Source organism: Lagenorhynchus albirostris, chromosome 12 (assembly GCF_949774975.1).
Source record: "Lagenorhynchus albirostris chromosome 12, mLagAlb1.1, whole genome shotgun sequence".
Classification (NCBI taxonomy): Eukaryota; Metazoa; Chordata; class Mammalia; order Artiodactyla; family Delphinidae; genus Lagenorhynchus; species Lagenorhynchus albirostris.
In genome coordinates this window covers 85,761,073-85,779,994 of record NC_083106.1, presented here as the reverse complement: position 1 = coordinate 85,779,994, position 18,922 = coordinate 85,761,073, and the positions used below count along the sequence as shown (strand labels likewise).

Genomic DNA, 18,922 nt, shown 5'->3' with positions numbered 1-18,922 from the left:
TTTCCCTAAGATGCCACAATATCTCCCATGCTACACGTTCTTTATACAATGGGACTTTGACAATTTTTCCAGTGAAGCGTGGGATGCCTGTCCCCTCCCCTTGAAATTGGGCAGGATTTTGTTTCAACCAATAAAGTAGGATGGAAGCAACACAGCATGACTTCCTAGGCTAGCTCCTAAAAAGTGATTCAGCTTCAGCCTTTGTCACTGGAATTCTCCCACTCATTTAGCCTTCAGTTGCCGTATTAACAGTTCAACTGCCCTGAGGCCACCAATCCATGAGGAAGCCCAAACTGTTCCATGGAGATTACGTGGAGAAGCTGTGGGACCACATGGAGAGAGAGTGAGCGATGCATCTAGGACTCAGCTATTCTATCCATCCACTGTTCCAGCTCCAGTCACATCTGACTACAACCACTTGGGAGACTCTAGGCCAGAATCACCTCGCTGATAACTTTCCAAAATTCTTGTCCCATGGAAACTATAAGAGAAAATAATGTGATTGTTGTTTTAAGTCTAAGTTTAAGCCTAAATTTGGCGTGATTTGTTTCAAAGAAATGCATAACCAGAACTTCTAGTTTCCAGTCTGTGATCTCAGCACCATGAGATAGTCAAAATTTCTGCCGTTTCTTTACTCCCCTATAAAGTCTGTTCATCAGGGCCAGTAGAAACACAACTTGTGCCAAGATATGGCACAGTCCCAGAGGACATGAAATACTGGCAAACATTTCATTTCTATCTTTGGAATTTTAGAGCATCTGGTCCTTGTTGCTTCCTTTCATTTCTTATGTCTTTAAAAATAATTTTTTCTTTTTGTTTTACAATGTATTCTTTTCTTTTCTATTTACTGTGGTAAGAATCTTGGCCTTTCAAGACATAATGCATCCTGTTCCCATGCTGTTTAAAGGTAAATATCCCCTTTGCTCCCTATACCTATTTCAAGCTTAATTTTTCCATTTACCTCTGTCACTATTTAGGACAAAACATACACACACACACACACACACACACACACATATTTTGGTGTTTGTTATAATACCCAGATACTGAGCAATAAGAATCTAGGATTTTCTGACTCCAAAATAAAGTTATAGACTTTCCATTTCTTGTTTTGAATGATGGATATTTTATGTTTTGTTTTTTTGGTTTTTTTCTAAAAAAATCACCATGTCAGAGTATTATGGCACTAGGTAGCAAAGCCCTAAAGCAAATAAAATGCCTTAGGAGAAGCTGCCTCATTTGTTGATGGACCCATTTGGACCACACTCCCCAACCACCATAGTACCTCTTGGATGTAGGAACTGATAAAAGCCAGTTAAGGATCACTCCTGGATTTGGGGCCAGGGGGTTGTGTTAGGATCAGGGAGTAAATGCCCAGTTACTATTCTTAATACCAAATAATATAATACAACTTATGTCATTTCTGCTGAAAAAAAAATACTGGACAGTTATCAGGAGGCCCAGAAAATATATTATCTAGCTAACCAACTACAGAAATGGAATGGGGCACAAATTAAAGAAAACCCCATAAACCAAAGAATCTGTTAGGGCGACTTCACCTACTAGAAATTTGTTGCCATGCCACAGGCTCTAGATGTTCCAGAACATTCACCACCACATCTCTTAGCTTCCACTTCCTATGTTCCTACTTATTCCAAAATGATTCTGAGAAGAGGCCTGTTGTCCTCATTTAATATTCTAAACCTGAAAGCCAGGCCCCATATCCAACTTTTCTTGGTTATATCCAAAATATTTAGATATTGCATAGTAAAAGAAAAACAACAAACCAGAAACAAAAACAAATGCTCATGGTGTGCCTTCCCCTTTTCTGTGCAATATTAGTCAGACACCTTTACTTGCCAACATACAGTATAGTTTACTGTTTCTCAAGGACATCCATTGCATTAGATTTCAAATTCAGTCTTGCTCCAGATGCTAATGACCATGACCAAATTATATCTAGTGCTGCTGTAATAAATTACCACAAACTTCATGGTTTAAAGCAACTAAACGTTGTAAATTTCCAGTTCTATTTGTCAGAAATGTGATATGGGTCTCATTGAGTTAAAATAAAGTTGTTAGCAGGTTGCACTCCTTTCTGGAGGCTCTAGACTTTTTCCCTGTGATGTCACATTTTCCATGGTGTCTCAAAGTTTCTCCATTTTTATTAGATTGAATTAATTCTAACAATCTAGGATAATTTCCGCGTAACCTTAATTATACCTTCAAAGTCCCTCTTGTCATGTAGGGTAACATTCACAGAATACATGGACATTGGGGGACATTGGGGAGAGGGGTGGTACTCTGCGTGGGTTTTTTTTGGTTTGTTTTTTGTGGGGTTTTTTTGTTGTTTTTTTTTAGAGCATTTGCTTTATTTCTGACACGTGAATCTCAAGACAGCGACAGATTCTGGGTGGAGGGGGTGGGTGTCTGCATCGGGGTTGGAACTCCACCTTGAGGGTGGGGAAGGCCTCGCCCTGCACCGACACCATGTGTTACTGCCCAGCACCATGATGTTCTGTGGGTCGTGTGTCTCTTGGACCACAGCGCACTGTCACAGAATTGAAGGCGAGATCAGAGTCACCTGGAGGTCACGGTCCCACTGCCGCTTGCCGGCCAGCGGAGCATCCAGGACCGGCCGCCTGCCCTCTTTCTTGCGCTGGCCTAGGTCATTGCTGACTAGCTGAGCAGTTGCGCTGGACCTACGGGCAGGTAGGCGGGCTGAAGTGGACAGGCCTAGAGCAGCTGTCTTGGGGACTAAGGACCTTCAGGACAGGAGCCCCCGACCGCCCTTGGCACTGGGCTCCCTCCGGGCGCAGAGTTGGCCGAGTTTGGGCAGCGTCACCGTGGTGGCTTTGAGGGCTGCGCTGCCAGCGTTGGGGAGAGCCAGGGACTCCGGGTCCTGCTGAGAACCTCTGTCCCGCCGGGCCTTCGCGGGGCGCAGCATCTCGGGTTCCACCATGCAGATGCGGCGGGGTGAACAGCGAGGGAGGAACTTGGCCCCCAAGCCTTCCGAGTTCTCATCTGAGTCCGCGCTGCAGGGACCGGCGAGCAGAGGGTCCGAGTCCAATAAAGTGTGCCGGGAGCCGCCAACCGACTGGACGGCGTCACCTCAGCCACCGGAGCTCCCTCCCGCCCGCCCTGGGACCGCCCCCTGGGACCTGGCGCTACCGTCCTTGGAGCTGCCGGGAAGCCGGTGCCGCTGCCAAGGCCTCGGGGCGCTTGGACACGTGGGGGCGACACCAGGAACTGGTCTGAGTTTCGCAGCGGAAACTCAGCCCCTCCTCGCTCCCAGAGAGGGACAGGGCCTCGTCTACGCAGTGGAGCGCCAGGAACCGAGCCGGCGGGCAGCAAGGGCCAGGCCACCGCTGGAGAGGCCTCCGCCTCAGCTCTCCGCCCCGCCCCGGGCTCAGCAACCGTAGCCGCGGGATGCTGGAGGACAAGGGCGCGCGGGCCGGGGCTGCTGGCGGCCGACAGCAGCCTCGGCGTTTCCTCCTCCCGGCCGGCGCCGTGGTCCCCGCAGGGCTCAGGCACGGGCCCGCCTGCTTTCCAGTTTGGGGGTGGCCGCCATCCCGGGCCCGGGGGCTGTGGTCCCCGCACAGGGTGAACCAGCGTCTCCATCCCGGAAGCTTGGGGCTTGCGGACTCGGCCGGGGAATGTGGAGCCACCGCGGACCCTGGGGCCTCCTGGACACCAGCCTTCTTGCCGCTGACCACCCAGTGGAGGCCCTCCAGGGCACCTCCCGGGGCTGCGTCCCAGGGGCGTCCGGCTTTGCCTCCCGGGCCGACGGGGCTTCTTTATCAGCCTGCGAGGGGCCTAGGCCCGGGGAGCGCCTGCGCTTGCCCGGCGACGGTGTTGCCTGGCCTCTCTCCTGGAGCTGACCTGGGAGCCCGCCAGGTCCGCCAGGACTCTTTCTCGGCTCTCGGCTCCCCGGGGCCCTGCCAGGTCCTGGGGGTTAGCGCAAGCTCTGCCAAGAATCCCAAGTGCTGCGGGCAGACCAGGCGCGGGTGCGCGCACAGTGTCAGCAGCCCAGGCGAGTCCGCCGGCAGAGCTCCTCGGGCTAGGCCGGCAGCCGCCCAAGATCAGGGGCGTGACGCTCAGGCAGGCCAGGAGGCGCAGGGTTTTGACTCCGCGCTAGCCGCGAGGAGCACGACACCCAGGTTGGATGAGAAGGCCTATCTTCCCTGGAGACCCCGCCCGCTGCCCGTCATGTGCGGCCGACTGTTGAGGATGGGTAGGCTGTGAGGGCCTGCCGCGGGGGTCGCCAGCAAAACGACCCCCCCAATCCAGGTGTCTCACTGGCTTCCAGGAGCTCGTTGACCAGCACTGAGAAGAAAGCAGCGTCACCAAAGCTGCTTCGAAGATGTAGCCACAGGGCCTGGGAGCCTGAGCACACCCGCGGAGGTCGGCGCTCCAGCAGCTGGAGGGGTCGCCGGCCCAGCGGCGTGACCACCTGCTCAGAGAGAACTGGGGAGGCCCTCAGAGGTCGGCATGCACGCCTCCTGCCCGGAGTGTGGACACCGGTCAGGTGCGGCCTTGGGGTGTTGGTTACCCCTTTTGATTCCAGGGACTACGTGGAAGGTGGAGAGGGGTGCACACTCTTTCTTTTTCTCTCTGAAGAGGATTTTAGCACAGGTTATCCCGTTCTCACTTCCTCCCCATCTCACCACCTCTCGATGGCACTTCTCTCCCCATCTATTGTCATGACAGCATCTCCGGATTACTCGGTGACGCTTTTGGGATCACTGCTGGGGCCACCGGGACCAGGCTGGGCTCCCATGAGAAGGAGCTGATCCTGCTGTTATGGAAAGGCGTGGATCTGGCCAACAAGAATTTGGGACAGTTGTATGAAGTAATAGACCAGTTCAGTTGGAGCTGACCAAGAATTAATTGTGTAAAAGAAACTAAGATGGAATGTAAAAGCCTGTTCTCTGTGCCAGCTGGGCCAAGCCCTCCAGTAGTTTAACCAGTGGACAATCAACTGAACCCCGGGGTAGGAACCTTCTTCTCTCTCTGTACTGAAGGGCAGCTTCATGTCAGGCAAATCCTGCATCATGAGGTTTCCAAGAAGAAAGTATTATTGATTGAATGTTTCTATTCCTTTTTTGATTTCTGTAAAGAATTCAAGAAGTGTTGCCTTGGTTCACCCGATATTGACCAACTGGAAGTTGCAGTAATGACAGAGTGTTGAAATGTTGAGACTAGTTCAGCCTACCAGTATGGAGCTTCTCAAGTTGACGATATGGGGAATATAATTTAAGCAATGATTTCAGAGCCTTATAATCACAGGTTTTCAGATCCAGAGAGAGTAAATCACAAATTTGAAAGTGGCACTTACAGCAAGATTATTGATAATGAGACTACAGCCAGGGCTAGGGATTTATCTTGGCAGCCTTCATTTCAAGATATTTCAAGATTCTTGAAAGGACTCAATATTGCCAAGAGAGGTGAAGCACTTTGTCTGAAACTGCAGGGTCAAGGGAGTAGAGAAGCTCTGGTTAGGTTTGTGAGTAACACAGAGACCTAGCATTACACAGGCACAGACATCACATGGGGACCTAGTACACTGAGGCGTACAAAGCAAACAAGTGAAGATTTTCTTAAAATTGCTGGTGGTGCATCCAAAGAGGTAGCCCGATTTTTCTTGCAGGGAAGAAGTCATTGCCTGCATTCAGGGACTCCATTTCATGGCCACAGCTGAGGAAATGACCTTCTTTGGACAGCATCGCCCCATCTCTGGGGAGAAGGCATCCTCTTTGTTACCCACCAGATGGCAGGCCAGCAGGGAATGCCTGTGTCTTCTTTGCTGTGCCCAGAATGCCTTGAGGTAGCATAAGGACTTGGGTAAAGGATACATTGAGCTCCTCGGGAGCACAGCAGCCGATGGTCAGCAGGTGGATTGGGCTGCTGTGCTCCTGGAACGTGGATGTGTTCACCAACCCTGAAGTTCTCTGAACCCAGTACTATTGGGATTTTAATGAGGCTTCATCACAAAGGCATGACTGATTACTATCTCCATTACAGCCCCTCTCCTCTCTCTGGAGAACGAGAGGTGGGGCTTAAAACCCCAAGCTTCTAATTATGGCTTGGTCTTTCTGGTGACCATCCCCCGTTCAGGAGCCCAGAAAGAGTCACCTCATTAGAACAAAAGACACTCCAGGAAATTTCAAAGGATTTGGGGGTTTGGTGACATATATTTCTATCACTCAGAAAATTTCAAAGATCTCAGGAGCTCTGTGTCACCCACTGGGATCAAGGACTAAAAGTTAAAACAAAAGATTCTCCTATCACCCCTTTTTACAATGGGTTTAGGAGCTCTGCATCAGGAACCGTTTCAAGAGACCAACACATATATTTCTTATTATTTCACTCCAGGATAACTAGTCTGTTTTTGTCATCTTACACCTCATCTTCACTCCTTCCCCTACCACATAGTTTATCTGGTTAAACCAAAATCCTAGGCTGTTAAAGATTTTAGATGAAGCCACAGCTCTGATGCTAAGAGGCCGTCTGTATGTTTTCAATTGCTGCCTAACAAATTACTACTAACTTTGTGGCTTAAAGAACGTCCATGTATTAGTTCACAGTTCTGTAGGTTAGAAGCTGGGTGGGCTTGACTGTGCATGAGGTCAAAATGAAATGTTGGCCAGGCTGGGCTCTTACACGGAGGTTCTGGAGAAGAATCCACTTCCAGGCTTATTCAGGTAGTTGGCAGAATTCATTCTGTATGGTTGCAGGACTGAGGTCCCGTCTTCTTGCTGTGGGCTGAGGGTCACTATCAGTTCCCAGAGACCATTCTTGTTCTTTCGTGTGGCCTCCTCCATCTTCAAGCTGGAAGCGGCATGTGGGCATCCATGCCTTGTCCATTATTGGGCTCCAGCATCTCAGCGCTACATCCAGTCAGGAGAGAGGCTCTTAAGCGCAGCCTCTTTTCCCAAACTGCCAAAGCCACTGGGTCATGGCAGCTCCCTGCCAGTTTTCCAGGCAGCCTCTAGAGCCCCCTGCTCAGGTCCCCTGGACTAGGGGGAAATTTACTAGTGGGAGCCACGTCTAGCCCACCCAGATGAGGATGGCCACTTTTTTTTTCTTAAAGCCATAAAGCTCAACATTTACAAGAACAGCTCCATACTTGGTTCTAAGAATATTGGCCACATAAAGAACTGTTTACTTCTCATAACAAGAAAAACCTAAGCATATGCCTTACTCTTAAAATATAGAATAACAAAATTTAAAACTCAAAAAATAAGCCACTTATTGAATGCATGCCCTTTATCCTTCTGGGAAACAGCATAAAATCAAATTATGTCAGGGCTCAGGGCCTTCCTATCAGCTCCCATGACCTGCAGCTGTGGCCCTGAAACTTTAAAAAGGTCATCCTTTTCACAATGGCCGAAGTAAGCCAGAAGGCAGGCCTGGTGAGCTTACAACACACCTCTTCCCACCCACTTTGGGAGAGGTAAGTACTGACTTGCTGGGAAAGTTCCCAGATGCAAAGTTTGCTCCTATGCCTGCTGGGGTTGAAGGGAGCTTGGTGATCCCTCTGGCCCTGAGTTTTGCTTCCTGCATTCCAGCCCTGACTCTCACTCCACCAGGACCTGTGGCTGCAGAGCTTTAAAATTTCCCCCTGCACTGAAGCTAGCTGCCCTCCCCAAAGAGAACAAGTCAAAGAAGATGCCAGTCCAGCTCTTTCTTTCTGGGAATCATATCTCCCTGGGTCTGGCAGAAGGAGCCAACAGAGTCTGGCCAGAAGACATAATGATCCCAGGTGTGGAGGTGACATGGCAGCCCCAGGTGCCAGCGAAGAGCCCTATGAGTCTGCTGGCTCGACAGCTCTGTTGCCAGCAAGTGCAGAGTATAACAGACATTCGCACAGAGTATCTGCCAACTCCAGAAAGCACAGTCCGTGCCCCAGAGAAGCCAGAGCACAGCCGCTAATGCGCAACTAGTCACTCCATGGAGAAAGTGGGTGGAGAGACACAGAAGATAGTTGAGAATGATGCCTTCGTGAGTGACCTGGGTTAGAGCTGTTGTTGGGGTCTTTCAAGCCACTGGATTCATTGGTGGGATCATCACTGTGGTCGTGCAGAACGTGTCCAGAAGGTACTCACCATCAAGAGCTGAAGAACTGTGCCCTTCTTCCACCATCATTCAAAGATATAGTTTCCAATTTCCCCTGTCCCCAAACATGTGGGGTAAGGTGACCCATGGAAATGCTTGGCCACCCACTCAAAATCCATGATGATCCGTCCGCTTGCCAACAGCAATCGAAGGAAAGATAACTCAGAAGACTTGCTCCTTTAAGCATTTGTCTTTTGAAATTTTTTTTAAACTTTGTAAAAGTTGATTTGAAGGGAAAAATGCATAGAAAGTGGAGCAAAACTATGTAAATTGGTTTATAACTTAGATAAACAATATAATTCAATCAATGTTAGAAAATGTAATTGTGTCTTTGTACCAACCATTCTCTGGTGTTATTAAAATGCAAAGGAATTTGGAAATATTTATATCAATGGAGTCCTTGGGTTTGGTGCTGTGTCAGTAAGTGATATAAGCCTTCTGCAGTTTTGGATCTGTTGAAATGTACATATTCCAGTCTAGTTTGGTCTATTTTTAAAGCCTGATTTAGTGTGAATGATCAAGTAGAAAATCTAAAGTTAGATAATATGTAATGAGCAACTGCTTTCCACAAGTCCAGATAAATCATTTCAAAAGCATCTATTTTAGATCATAAACAGGAAGCCTATACTTCTGAGAAGGCATTTTGATTCTCACAACTAGGCCACTGGGCAGGCTCTAGGCTTGCTTTACTGCCTTCTCCAGCAGTGACTTGATGACACAAAGCTTTGCTCCTACCTGTTCTCTCTACTTCCCTCAGATAACGGGGACCCAGAGCTAAGGAGATGGCATTCTCTCTTTCCAAGACACAAGTCCTTCAGATTGGCTCCTTTGCTCTGGAATATGGGGATCTCAGCCCTGTATTCCCAGGAAGCTGCTGGAGACCCAAAGGTGCCAGAGGCTCAAGTGTACCAGAAACCAAGAACCACGGTTGTCACCAAACATAAAGAAACCCTGTCTGTGCCTCTGGAATGGGAAATAGCACCTGCCAGTTTTCTTACATTCTGTTTCAGAGGAAAAGTATGGGAGCAAAAATAACTTTTTAAAATGCTACTTTTAAAGAAGCAGCTAGATTTAAAGACCGGATTTTAACATAAAAGATATTCTCAGTCTTCATAATATACTACATAGTTTTGTGGGGTCATAATTGAAAAAAAATAAAAATAAAGGAGCCCAAACTGCCTTTCTGTATTGCTACCATTCAACTTAGTTCATTTCCCTCTGTATATTTTTGAATTATTTTTCCTAAACAATAATATGTTTACACTGAGCAGATGCTCTGTTGTGATTGTGGTTGTATAATTCTGATATCCTCTAAACTTGTAAGAGTTCATAAAACAAGAAAAAGTAAAAAGCATCAGTTGAAAAGCATAGCTCATTTCGCCTACTTTGGGCAGTAATATTGTGGATGCTATTTTAAACACTGTGCCCTTGTTTTGCCCAGTTCCAGCTGATCTACCAGCCCAGATTCCATATTTGAACATCAGCTGACTGAGAGAAGGGGATTAAGAACAGCTTAAAATCCTTGCATTTCATCACTCAAATTCTGGAACAGGACTGAGGAATAATGTCTGTTCTTCTTTCCTAGCCTTTTCTCCCTCACCCACACCAAGACCACCCCAAGTCATACACTGGACCTGTTCCCTGCTGGGACAGGACTGTGGGTTTCTTTGTAACATCTGCATTGGTGCTCAATGCAGTGTGGACATGTTGTAAAATAAACCAGGTGGTGGCCTATATAAAAAAAGGTCATATTATATTTTCCTTTCTTGTTTTTTTTTTTTCTGGGTGGTAAAAATATGGGCAACTTTTGTTCTCTTCTTTACATTTCTTGCAATTTCTAATTACAACTAACATTAATTACTTACATAATAAAAAAGCAACTATTCTGAAAAGTTTCATTTTCCTTCTTAAGAAAATACAAATTCAGAGAGAAAATTATCATTTTTATATATTTAATAAACTTCACTTACTTAGACATTTTATTTTTTTAACATTTTTATTGGAGTATAATTGCTTTACAATGGTGTGTTAGTTTCTGCTGTAAAATAAAGTGAATCAGCTATGCATACACATATATCCCCATATCTCCTCCCTCTTGTGTCTGCCTCCCACCCACCCTATCCCACCCCTCTATGTGGTCACAAAGCACCGAGCTGATCTCCCTGTGCTGTGTGGCTGCTTCCCACTAGCTATCTATTTTACATTTGCTAATGTCTATATGTCCATGCCACTCTCTCACCTCGTCTCAGCTTACCCTTCCCCCTCCTCATGTCCTCAAGTCCATTCTCTACATCTGAGTCTTTATTCCTGTCCTGCCCCTAAGTTCTTCAGAATACTTTTTTTTTTTAGATTCCATATATATGTTTCAGCATACGATATTTGTTTTTCTCTTTCTGACTTACTTCACTCTGTATGACAGACTCTAGTTCCATCCACCTCAGTACAAATAACTCAATTTCATTTCTTTTTATAGCTGAGTAATATTCCATTGTATACATGTGCCACATCTTCTTTATCCATTCATCTGTTGATGGACACGTAGGTTGCTTCCATGTCCTGGCTATTGTAAATAGTGCTGCAATGGATATTGTGGTACATGACTCTTTTTGAATTATGGTTTTCTCAGTGTATACGCCCAGTAGTGGGACTGCTGGGTCATATGGTAGTCCCGTTTTTATTTTTTTAAGGAAACTCCATACTGTTTTCCATAGTGGCTGTATCAATTTACATCCTCACCAACAGTGTAAGAGGGTTCCTTTTATCCACACCCTCTCCAGCATTTATTGTTTGTTGATTTTTTTGATGATGGACATTCTGACTGGTGTGAGGTGATACCTCATTGTAGTTTTAATTTGCATTTCTCTAATGATTAGTGACATTGAGCATCCTATCATGTGTTTGTTGGCAATCTGTATATCTTCTTTGGAGAAATGTCTATTTAGGTGTTCTGCCCACTTTTGGATTGGGTTTTTTGTTTGTTTGTTTTGTTTTGTTTTGTTTTGATATTGAGCTGTGTGAGCTTCTTGTATACTTTGGAGATTAATTCTTTCTCAGTTGCTTCATTTGCAAATATTTTCTTCCATTCTTTTTGTCTTGTTTATGGTTTCCTTTGCTGTGTAAAAGAGTTTAAGTTTCATTAGGTCTCATTTATTTATTTTTGTTTTTATTTCTATTTCTCTAGGAGGTGGGTCACAAAGGATCTTGCTGTGATTTATGTCATAGAGTGCTCTGCCTATGTTTTCCTCTAAGAGTTTTATAGTGCCTGGCCTTACATTTAAGTCTTTTATCCATTTTGAGTCTGTTTTTGTATATGGTGTTAGGGAGTGTTCTAATTTCTTTCTTTTACATGTAGCTGTCCAGTTTTCCCAGCTCCACTTATTAAAGAGCCTGTCTTTTCTCCATTGTATATTCTTGCATCCTTTAACAAAGATAAGGTGACCATATGTGTGTGGGTGTATCTCTGGGCTTTCTATCATGTTCCATTGATCTATATTTCTGTTTTGGTGCCAGTGCCTTACTGTCTTGATTACTGTAGCTTTGTACTAGAGTCTGAAGTCAGGAAGCTTAATTCCCCCAGCTCCATTTTTCTTTCTCAAGATTGCTTTGGCTTTTCAGGGTCTTTTGTGTTTCCATGCAAATTGTGAAAATTTTTGTTCTACTTCTGTGAAAAATGCCATTGGTAGTTTAATCAGGATGGCATTGAATCTGTAGATCGCTTTGGGTAGTATAGTCATTTTCACAATGTTGATTCTTCCAGTCCAAGAACATGGTATATCTCTCCATCTGTTTGTATCATCTTTACTTTCTTTCATCAGTGTCCTATAGTTTTCTGCATACAGGTCTTTTGTCTCCTTAGGTAGGTTTCTTCCTGGGTATTTTATTCATTGTGTTGCAGTGGTAAATGGGAGTGTTTCCTTAATTTCTCTTTCAGAATTTTCATCATTAGTTTATGGGAATGTGAGATATTTCTGTGCATTAATTTTGTATCCTGCTACTTTACCAAATTCATTAATTATCTCTAGTAGTCTTCTGGTAGCATCTTTAGGATTCTCTATGTATAGTATCATGATATCTTCAAACAGTGACACTTTTACTTCTTCTTTTCCGATTTAGATTCCTTTTATTTCTTTTTATTCTCTGATTGCTGTGGCTAAAGCTTCCAAAACTATGTTAAATAATAGCGGTGAGAGTGGGCAACCTTGTCTTTTTCGTGATCTTAGTGGAGGAGTTTTCAGTTTTTCACCATTGAGAATGATGTTGGCTGTGGGTTTGTCATATATGGCCTTTATTATGTTCAGGTAAGATCCCTCTATGCCTATTTTCTGCAGTTTTTTTTTTTATCATAAATTGGTGTTGAATTTTGTCAAAAGCTTTTTCTGCATCTATTGAGATGATCAAATGTTTTTTCTCCTTCAATTTGTTAATATGGTTTATCACATTGATTGATTTGTGCATATTGAAGAATCCTTGCATTCCTGGGATAAACCCCACTTGATCATGCTGTGTGATTCTTTTAATGTGCTGTTGGATTCTGTTTTCCAGTATTTTGTTGAGGATTTTTGTATCTATGTTCATCAGTGATATTGGCCAGTAGTTTTCTCTCTTTGTGACATCTTTGTCTGGTTTTGGTATCAGGGTGATGGTGGCCCCATAGAATGAGTTTGGTAGTGTACCTCCCTCTGCTATATTTTGGAAGAGTTTGAGAAGTATAGGTATTAGCTCTTCTCTAAATGTTTGCTGGAATTCACCTGTGAAGCCATCTGGTCATGGGTGTTTGTTTGTTGGAAGATTTTTAATCCCAATTTCAATTTCAGTGCTTGTGATTGGTCTGTTTCTATTTTTTATTTCTTCGTGGTTCAGTCTCAGAAGGTTTTGCTTTTCTAAGAATTTGTCCATTTCTTCCAGGTTGTCCATTTTATTGGCATATGGTTGCTTGTAGTAATCTCTCATGATCCTTTGTATTTCTGCAGGGTCAGTTGTTACATCTCCTTTTTCATTTCTAATTCTATTGGTTTTATTCTTCTTCCTTGTTTTTTTGATGAGTCTGGCTAATGGTTTACCAATTTTGTTTATTTTCTCAAATAATCAACTTTTAGTGTTATTGATATTTGCTGTCATTTCCTTCATTTCTTTTTCATTTATTTATGATCTGATCTTCATGATTTCTTTCCTTCTACTAACTTTGTTTTGTCTTTTCATTCTTCTTTCTCTAATTGTTTTAGGTGTAAGGTTGTGTTGTTTTTTTGAGATGTTTCTTGAGGCAGGATTGTGTTGCTATCAACTTCCCACTAAGAACTGCTTTTGCTGCATTCCATAGGTTTTGGATTGTCGTGTTTGCATTGTCTTATTTTCTAGGTATTTTTTTGATTTCCTCTTTGATTTCTTCAGTGATCACTTCGTTATTAAGTAGTGTATTGTTTAGCCTCCATGTGTTTGTATTTTTTACCGATCTTTTCCTGTAATTGATATCTAGTCTCATAGCGTTGTGGTCGGAAAAGATACTTGATACAATTTCAATTTTCTTAAATTTACCAAGGCTTGATTTGTGACCCAAGATGTGATCTATCCTAGAGTATGTTCCATGAGCACTAGAGAAGAAAGTGTATTCTGTTGTTTGTGGGTGGAATGTCCTATAAATATCAGTTAAATCCATCTTGTTTAATGTGTCATTTAAAGCTTGTGTTTCCTTATTTATTTTCATTTCAGAGGATCTGTCCATTGGTGAAATTGTTAAATTCCCCTGTTATTATTGTGTTACTGTCGATTTCCCCTTTTATAGCTGTTAGCATTTGCCTTATGTATTGTTGTGCTCCTATGTTGGGTTCATAAATATTTACAATTGTTATATCTTCTTGGATTGATCCCTTGATCATTATGTAGTGTTGTTCTTTGTCTCTTGTAATAGTCTTTATTTTAAAGTATATTTTGTCTCATATGAGAATTGCTACTCCAGCTTTCTTTTGATTTCCCTTTGCATGGAATAACTTTTTCCATCCCCTCACTTTCAGTCTGTTATGTGTCCTTAGGTCTGAAGTGGATCTCTTGTAGACAGCATATATACAGGTCTTGTTTTTGTATCCATTCAGCCAATCTATGTCTTTTGGTTGGAGCATGTAATCATTTAAATTTAAAGGAATTATCAATATGTTTATTCCTATTACCATTTTCTTAACTGGTTTTGATTTGTATTGTAGGTCTTTTCCTTTTCCTTCTCTTGTGTTTCCTACTTAGAGAAGTTCCTTTGGCATTTGTTTTAAAGCTGGTTTGGTGGTGTTGAATTATCTTAGCTTTTGCTTGTCTGTAAATGTTTTAATTTCTCCATCAAATCTGAATGAGATCCTTGCTGGATAGAATAATCTTGGCTGAAAAATTTTCCCTTTCATCACTTTAAAGGTGTCATGCCACTCCCTTCTGGCTTGCAGAGTTTCTTCTGAAAGATCAGCTGTTAACTTTATGGAGGTTCCCTTGTAGGTTATTTGTTGCTTTTCCCTTGATGCTCTTAATATTTTTTCTTTGTATTTAATTTTTGATTGTGTGATTAATATGTTTCCTGGCATGTTTCTCCTTAGATTTATCCTGTATGGGACTCTCTGCATTTTCTGGACTTCATTGACTATTTCCTTTCCCATATTAAGGAAGTTGTCAACTATAATCTCTTCAAATATTTTCTTAGTCCTTTTTCTTTTCTCTTCTTCATCTGGGACCCCTATAATTCGAATGTTGGTGCATTTAATGTTGTCCCAGAGGTCTCTGAGACGGTCCTCAAATCTTTTTATTCTTTTTTCTTTATTCTGCTCTGCAGTAGTTATTGCCACTATTTTATCTTCCAGGTCACTTATCCATTCTTCTACTTCAGTTATTCTGCCATTGATTCCTTCTAGAGAATTTTTAATTTCATTTTTTGTGTTGTTCATCATTGTTTGTTTGCTCTTTAGTTCTTCTAGTTCCTTGTTAAACGTTTCTTGTATTTTTCTCTGTTCTATTTCCAAGATTTTGTATCATCTTTACTATCATTACTCTGAATTCTTTTTCAGGTAGACTGCCTATTTCCTCTTCATTTGTTTGGTCTGGTGGGTTTTTACCTTGCTCCTTCTTCAGCTGTGTATTTCTCTGTCTTCTCATTTTGCTTTACTTGCTGTGTTTAGGGTCTCCTTTACACAGGCTGCAGTTTCATAGTTCCCATTGTTTTTGGTGTCTGCCTTCAATTGGTAAGGTTTGTTCAGTGGGTTGTGTAGACTTTCTGGTGGAACAGACTGGTGCCTGTGTTCTTGTGGATGAAGCTGGATATTGTATTTCTGGTAGGCAGGACCATGTTCTGTGGTGTGTTTGTGGTGTCTGTGAACTTATTCTTATTTTAGGCACCCTCTCTGCTAATGGGTGGGGTTGTGTTCCTGTCTTACTAGTTGTTTGGCATGGGGCCCAGCACTAGATCTTGCTCGTCATTGAGTGGAGCTGGATCTTAATGTTGAGATGGAGATCTCTGGGAGAGCTCTCGCTGATTGATATTATGAGGGGCAGGGAGGTCTCTGGTGGACAAATGTCCTGAACTTGCTCTCACACCTCAGAGGCTCACACCTGACACCCGGCTAGACCAGCAAGACTCTGTCAGCCACACGGCCAAGTAAGTGCTGAGTTTCTTGCCTTTTGGGAAGTCTGAGGTCTTCTGCCAGCATTCAGTATGTTTTCTGTAGGAGTTGTTCCACATGTAGATGTATTTTTGATGTGTTTGTGGGGAGGAAGGTGACCTCCATGTCTTACTCCTCTGCCATCTTGAAGGTCTTCCTATATTCCTTTCTTTGGCCAAGAATATTACTAACTACAAGTTATTAGTAGTAATTTTAAAGTTGAAGTTCATGAATATATTGAGTAGCTTAGTCCTTTATTGGAAATACTGATATGTATAGGTGCTTATTTTTTTTTCTAAGTACATATTTATGTAGGAATTATGAATATTTGTAGCTATGCTAAAAATTATTATACCCAGAATAAGGTTAATATTAAAACAAACAAACAAACAAACAAAAAAAAACTTCACCCAGGTTTCTCACTGTCAGAGAATGAAATTGAAAATAAGCAAAGGAGGAATGCTGGAAGGAAGATTTGGTATTGAAAAAAGGAATAGATATCGGGTTGGCCAAAATATCCTTTTTTTTTTTTTTTTCTGTAAGATGGCTCTAGTAGCACTTAGTTGTCTTTAACTTCATTTGAAACAATTTTGTTAGATTGTATGTGACAGCTGTCATATCAGTGTGCATTTAAAAAAGTCTTACCAAAATTAGTGGATTTTTGTTTAGCCATTTTAATATAGAAGATGAAAGAAATGTAACACTTCCAGCATATTATGCTTTATTATTTCAAGAAAGGTAAAAATGCAACTGAATCTCAAAAAACATTTGTGCAGTGTATGGAAAAGGTGCTGTGACTGATCAAACTTATCAAAAGTGGTTTGCAAAGTTTCATGCTAGAGATTTCTAACTGGGTGTTGCTCTTCAGTCAGGTAGAAACATTGAAACTTATAGCTATCAAATTGAGACATTAATTGAGAACAACTGATATTATACCACGTGGGAGATAGACACCATACTCAAAATATCCAAATCAAGCATTGAAAATATTTTGTACCAGCTTAGTTGTGTTCATCACTTTGGTGTTTGGGTTCCACGTAAGTTAAGTGAAATAAACCTTCTTTACTGTATGTCTGCATGTGATTCTCTATTTAAACATAACAAAAACGTTCCATTTTTAAAACAAATTTGAGGGATGATGAAAAATAGATACTGTACAATAATGTGGAATGGAAGAGATCATGGGGCAAGTGAAATGAACCACCACCAACCACACCAAAGCCCGGTCTTCACCCAAAGAAAGTGATGTTGTTTATATGGTGGGATTGGAAGGGAGTCCTCTATTATGAGCTCTTTCTAGAAAACCAAACAATTAATTCCAACAAGTACTGCTCCCAATTAGACCAACTGAAAACAGCACTCAATGAAAAGCATCCAGAATTAGTCAACAGAACTTGCATAATCTTCCATCAGGATAACACAGGACCACATGTTTCTTTGATGACCAGGCAAAAACTGTTACAGCTTGGCTGGGAAATTCTGGTTCATCCTCAATATTCACCAGACATTGCATCTTCAGATTTCCATTTATTTTGGCCTTTACAAAATTCTCTTAATGGAAAAAAAATTTAATTCCCTGGAAGACTGTAAAAGGCACCTGGAAGTGGCACCAGTTCTTTGTTCAAAAAGATAAAAAGATTTGGGAAGATGGAATTATGAAGTTGCCTGAAAAATGGCAGAAAGTAGTGGAACGAAAGGGTGAATATGTTGTTCAATAAAGTTCTTGGTGAAAATGAGAAATGTGTCTTTTATTTTAAGGCACCTTTTGACCAACCCAATAGATAGATAGATAAATAGAAAAATACATCAGAAATGAAATATAGATGAGTATTTAGACATGGGTTAGCTTACATATATATATATATATATATATATAGTTTCTTACCTCTGTCTACAGAGAGGACCTAGGAGATGTGGCAGTCAAATACCAGGGAACATACCTCATGTCCAATATTGTTTCTAACTACCATCATTCAATAAAAGTTGCCAGGGTTCTTTGGAGACCTCTTTGATTCCAGTCCTGGGGCAAGAAGAATACCAGAGGCATGTGAGAAAATAAATCTTAACCTGGATTTTTTAGTGTTACAGTGTAAGCCTTAGTCTCCTGAGCCATGGGAAATCTTACATCATAAAGATAAAGAGGGGCTTCCCTGGTGGCGCATTGGTTGAGAGTCTGCCTGCCGTTGCAGGGGACACAGGTTCATGCCCCGTTCCGGGAAGATCCCACATGTCATGGAGCGGCTGGGCCCGTGAGCCACGGCCACTGAGCCTGCGCGTCCGGAGCCTGTGCTCCTCAACGGGAGAGGCCACAACAGTGAGAGGCCCGCGTACCACAAAAAAAAAAAAAAAAAAAAAAAGTGTTTGCTGTCACTTCCCTTAAAGTATTTTACACTTTACATACAATGAAAAATAGACAGCCTTCCCCCTGCCCCCAGCTAATGATGGAGCTAATTGATTCCATCCAATAACATTTCTCTTATCTCTCAGAGACCCAAATGTTAGCATTCAAGGATAGGCATCTAGGTGAAAGCATTATCTTCCTAGGTGTTTACATTTAAATTAGGATGGAATCCTGGACAGTGGTGAGAAAAGAGTTTATCTTCCCCTTGGAGTGATACATTTACTTGCCAAAGTGTTGTCCTAAGGATCCTTTCCACCCTGTCTCTAAGAGAACTCAGAAAATAAGAGGTGGGAATGGATCAGGGCAGTGAATGGTGTCTTTTCTCCTTTTAAGTGGACAGAATTCCTCTTCATCTCTTGCCTGCAGTAAGCCTGCCCCTTGCATAGATGTTTTTGTATCTGGCTATTCTTGGGTCACTTTTGAAGGGACTATTCTGATTGTTGATTGTGCTATAAGTAGAATAAAGTTATTTTTTGATACTGGTACCTCTTGATATCAATAAAAACATATGTATTTCAATAACTATATATGCAATATATGTATATCAGACTTTTAACATATGAGTCTGGAACATCTGTAGTGCCAAAAAGTGAGGAAGTTCTTTTAAAAAGGATGAAGTCATGTCATAAAGAACACAGGAACCAAACTCAAAGTGCTTCCAAAGGTCACATCTATAACAGTCTCAGTAGTTGTACTAGTAGTAGTAGAGTCCTAATAATAATAATGATAATAGCAATCATAATAATGTTTTTACTGGATTATGACCTTATCCAAGTGT

General features: G+C 42.4%; 1 pseudogene; it reads left to right on the top strand.

Annotated features, from left to right (window-relative positions):
* Positions 1 to 4,632: 4,632 nt before the first annotated feature.
* LOC132530510 (epithelial splicing regulatory protein 1-like) lies at positions 4,633 to 5,945 on the top strand (annotated as a pseudogene).
* Positions 5,946 to 18,922: the final 12,977 nt, after the last annotated feature.